At 43.3% G+C, this 5,098-nt stretch overlaps 1 long non-coding RNA gene across 1 annotated transcript in view; it reads right to left on the bottom strand.

The window, feature by feature from the left end:
• Nucleotides 1–4,126: 4,126 nt before the first annotated feature.
• The window catches only part of LOC138367021 (uncharacterized), a 10,534-nt gene continuing 9,562 nt past the window's right edge, over nt 4,127–5,098 (bottom strand). The window contains exon 3 of the long non-coding RNA XR_011229292.1: nt 4,127–4,588. This is a non-coding gene — a long non-coding RNA (uncharacterized lncRNA). The remainder of the gene's footprint in view (nt 4,589–5,098) is intronic.

The following is a 5,098-nucleotide window of genomic DNA, read 5'->3' as shown; positions in this document are numbered from 1 at the left end:
GACATAATGAGGTGATAGCCGAGGCTATTTGAACCACCCCACCGCCGGCACTCGGATAGTTATCTTGAGTATGGGTTCGAGTCACTTCTGGGGTGTGAGTTTTCAGTTGCATATTGTCCTGGGGACCATTCAGGCTTGTTCGCATTTGTGTTCCTCACGTGTGCCCCAAAGAATGAGGTGATTTGGTAAAATGCTATGCCCAAGATAACTATCCAAGTGCCGGCGGTGGGGTGGTTCAAATAGCCTCGGCTATCACCTCATTATGTCCGGTCGTGATGGTCAAGTGGATTAAGGCGTCTTGTACATACCAGTTGCGTTGCTTCTGGGAGTATGGGTTCGAGTCACTTCTGGGGTGTGAGTTTTCAGTTGCATATTGTCCTGGGGACCATTCAGGCTTGTTCGCATTTGTGTTCCTCACGTGTGCCCCAAAGAATGAGGTGATTTGGTAAAATGCTATGCCCAAGATAACTATCCAAGTGCCGGCGGTGGGGTGGTTCAAATAGCCTCGGCTATCACCTCATTATGTCCGGTCGTGATGGTCAAGTGGATTAAGGCGTCTTGTACATACCAGTTGCGTTGGTTCTGGGAGTATGGGTTCGAGTCACTTCTGGGGTGTGAGTTTTCAGTTGCATATTGTCCTGGGGACCATTCAGGCTTGTTCGCATTTGTGTTCCTCACGTGTGCCCCAAAGAATGAGGTGATTTGGTAAAATGCTATGCCCAAGATAACTATCCGAGTGCCGGCGGTGGGGTGGTTCAAATAGCCTCGGCTATCACCTCATTATGTCCGGTCGTGATGGTCAAGTGGATTAAGGCGTCTTGTACATACCAGTTGCGTTGCTTCTGGGAGTATGGGTTCGAGTCACTTCTGGGGTGTGAGTTTTCAGTTGCATATTGTCCTGGGGACCATTCAGGCTTGTTCGCATATATATATATATATATATATATATATATATATATATATATATATATATATATATATATATATATGTATATTTATATTAGTAGTAGTGGTAGGCATCCTTCAGTCTCAGGAGACTATAGAGTTGCACCCTGGTTGTCAATCCTAGTGCAGCGTCTGGTGTGACTGACGAGGCCAATCCGACAGTGGCAGTCCATCCCACACTGAGCACAAGCGAAGTCCAATTCTGGTCTGTCTTCCTGGCTACCGGCTTTCCTTCTCTGTCTCTTTGCCTCCGATTTCTTGGCAAATGACTCCTCGAACTTGGAGAGAGCTCTTTGAACAGACTGCCTCCAGGCTGAACGATCTGCAGCCGTTGTCTCCCACATAGCAAGATCGACATCCATGGCATTCAGGTCCCTCTTGCATACGTCTTTGTACCGTAACTGGGGCTTGCCTGTTGGCCGCTTTCCCTGCATCAGCTCTCCGTACAGGAGATCCTTGGGGATCCTGCCGTAGCCCATTCGCTCAACGTGCCCGAGCCAGCGCATTCGTCTCTGTTTCAGCATTGTGTACATGCTGGTGATTCTTGCTCTCCCCACGACGTTGTTGTTTGTCACCTAGTCGTGCCAGGTGATGTCCAAGATGTGTCGAAGGCAGCGCATGTGGTAGGCATTTAGCCGTCTTTCCTGACGGGCGCGGAGTGTCCAAGACTCACTGCCATAAAGAAGAGTGCTCAGGACACAGGCTCTGTGAACCTGAATCTTTGTATACTCAGTCAGCCTGTTGTTGGCCCACACTCTCTTTGTCAGTCTGGACATGATAGTAGATGCCTTACCGATGCGTTTGTTTAGCTCTGTATCAAGTGAGAGGAAGTCAGAGATTGTGGAACTCAGGTACACGAAGTCGTGACCCAGCAAACATTTTCATGTTTTTAAAACATCCTAAAAACGACATTTCATTGTTTTCAGCACGTTTATAATTACGTTTAGAAAAGGGTTTTTGAGAACTTTTATATACAACCTTAGAACGTAAATAATTAACATTTCTAAAAACTTTTTTATAATCTTTTAATTACCTACATTAAAACGTTTAGGGTAAATTAGGGTATAATAATTTTTTAATTCATATCTGAAATAGAAAGGGAGAGAAAGAAAGAAGACATATCTGAGAAAGAAATGGACATCCTATATATGTATGTGCAAATTACAAATAAATAGGGTACAAAAAGAGAATTAAAATATTATATTTATTTAATTAAGAATGAGTAATACAACAAAATATATGTAATAGCTCGAAATATATAGACTATATCTATAACAGAATATAAAAGTAAAAATTTAAAAATCTATAAAAATCTATATATGCAATATGTGAACACAATAGATTTTGTGATCAAGCAGCCTGTGATTCATGTCATGCTGAGATCAGTCTGACGTTACAAGCAGTTATTGTTACTTAAAACTAAAACAAGTAAAATTTTCCGAGTATACATATAACACTATAGTTTTTCTATGACTAATAATAAAAATCTATTAATCAAAAGTTTAGGACTAATTAACTAAAAATAAAAATCTACAAGTGAATGTAAACAGTCAAGTATAATATTCATGTAGAAAGAGAAAGAAAAAGAGAGAAGGAAAGAAAGAGAAAGAAAGAAAGGGAGAAAGAGAGAGAGAAAGAAAAGAAAAAAGTCATGTATAATATTCATATTAGCACCATGCAATATAACTTAGATTAAGTAAAAATCTCAGACATTTTTAAATCAAATGAAATATGAGAGCCAGAGAGAGAGCGAGAGCCAGAGAGAGAGCGTGAGCCAGAGCCAGAGAGAGAGAGAGTCAGAGCCAGAGAGAGAGAGAGAGAGAGCCAGAGCCAGAGAGAGAGAGAGAGAGCCAGAGAGAAAGAGAGAGCCAGAGAGAAAGAGAGAGCCAGAGAGAGAGAGAGAGAGAGCCAGAGAGAGAGAGAGCCAGAGCCAGAGAGAGAGCCAGAGCCAGAGAGAGAGAGAGAGCCAGAGAGAGAGAGCGTGAGCCAGAGCCAGAGAGAGAGTGAGTCAGAGCTAGAGAGAGAGAGTCAGAGCCAGAGAGAGAGAGCCAGAGCCAGAGAGAGCCAGAGAGAGAGAGCCAGAGAGAGAGAGAGCCAGAGAGCGAGAGCCAGAGAGAGCGAGAGAGCCAGAGAAAGAGAGAAAGAGAGGGGGAGAGAGAGAGAGAGAGGGCCAGAGCCAGAGAGAGAGAGCCAGAGCCAGAGAGAGAGAGAGAGAGAGCCAGAGAGAGAGAGAGAGAGAGCCAGAGAGAAAGAGAGAGCCAGAGAGAGAGAGAGAGCCAGAGAGAGAGAGAGAGCCAGAGAGAGAGAGAGAGCCAGAGAGAGAGAGAGAGCCAGAGAGAGAGAGAGAGAGCCAGAGAGAGAGAGAGAGCCAGAGAGAGAGAGAGCCAGAGAGAGAGAGCGTGAGCCAGAGCCAGAGAGAGAGTGAGTCAGAGCTAGAGAGAGAGTCAGAGCCAGAGAGAGAGAGCCAGAGAGAGCCAGAGAGAGAGCCAGAGAGAGAGAGCCAGAGAAAGCGAGAGCCAGAGAGAGCGAGAGCCAGAGAGAGCGAGAGAGCCAGAGAAAGAGAGAAAGAGAGGGGGAGAGAGAGAGAGAGAGAGAGAGAGAGAGGGCCAGAGCCAGAGAGAGAGAGCCAGAGCCAGAGAGAGAGCCAGAGAGAAAGAGAGAGCCAGAGAGAGCCAGAGCCAGAGAGAGAGAGAGAGAGAGAGAGAGCAAGAGAGCCAGAGAGAGAGAGAGAGCAAGAGAGCCAGAGAGAGAGCAAGAGAGCCAGAGAGAGAGAGAGCCAGAGAGAGAGCAAGAGAGCCAGAGAGAGCTAGAGAGAGAGCAAGAGAGAGAGAGAGAGCCAGAGAGAGAGAGAGCAAGAGAGCCAGAGCAAGAGAGCCAGAGAGAGAGAGCGAGAGAGAGAGAGAGAGCCAGAGAGAGAGAGCAAGAGAGCCAGAGAGAGAGCAAGAAAGCCAGAGAGAGAGCAAGAAAGAGAAAGAAAGAGAAAGAAAGAGAGAGAGAGAGAGAGAGAGAGAGAGAGAGAGAGAGAGAGAGAGAGAGAGAGAGAGAGAGAGAGAGAGAGAGAGAGAGAGAGAGAGAGAAAGAGAGAGAGAGAAAGAGAGAGAGAGCAAGAGAGCCAGAGCGAGAGAGCGAGAGAGCGAGAGAGAGAGAGCGAGAGAGCGAGAGAGAGAGAGACAGACAGACAGAGACAGAAAGACACACACAACAAAAGAGGAGACAGAACAAAATTAAGGCAAGGAGAGAGAAGACAGAACAGAAACAACAGAGAGAGGAGAGAAATGAGAAATCATTGAAGAGAAGGGGAAGAGAAACACAAGATAAGAAAAAGATACAAGAAAAATATACAAAATAAAAATGACATAAATGAATACCACAAATATAAAAAGTAAAGGAAGAGAGAAGCTAGAAGAGACAGGAAACGAGAGGTGTTAGAAGAGAGGAGGAAAGGAGAGATTAAAAGTTAAGAAAAACAGGAGAGAAACGTAAAAGAAATAAAAAAAAGGGACATTTGTGAGGAGAGAAAATAAAGAGACCAGAGAAGACCATATATCAAGAGTGTGAGGATAAAGACTTATATATTTTCTTAGTAGACATCCTCTGGCTCTTGTTGCCCCTCTTGTATACGAATTGTACTTGCAAGCTTTCCCTGAAAAGATATTAACAAAATTAATATTTAATTATTTATTTATATAAATTACACACACACAAACTTTAAATATTATATATATATATATATATATATATATATATATATATATATATATATATATATATATATATATATATTATATATATATATATAATTTCGTAAACCTCACCCTGTAAACATTCATGTTTCTACATGTTAAACAAGCTACGAGGATGAGGGAAGGGGATGTTCCCTCCATGCTGGATATTATATTTACCAGGAAAGAGAAAGATATATTTATCATTCAGTACCTCCCTCCTTTGGTACCTCCCTTTTCCTCCTTTCAGTACCTCCCTCCTTTTACCCAAGTGACATTGTCACTTGGGTAAAAGTGACCATGTCTTTTTGGGAATAAAGTATGCAATGCATTATAATCTGGAAGAAAATGAGCTTGAAGCAGTTGAAAAACCTGACTTGTGGAGAGGTCATTATGGGGAACTCAGATATTTCCTTAAGGAATTTGACAAA

Source organism: Procambarus clarkii, chromosome 21 (assembly GCF_040958095.1).
Source record: "Procambarus clarkii isolate CNS0578487 chromosome 21, FALCON_Pclarkii_2.0, whole genome shotgun sequence".
Classification (NCBI taxonomy): Eukaryota; Metazoa; Arthropoda; class Malacostraca; order Decapoda; family Cambaridae; genus Procambarus; species Procambarus clarkii.
Note: the sequence above shows the minus strand (reverse complement) of the source record. Positions and strands in the feature narration are given on the sequence as shown.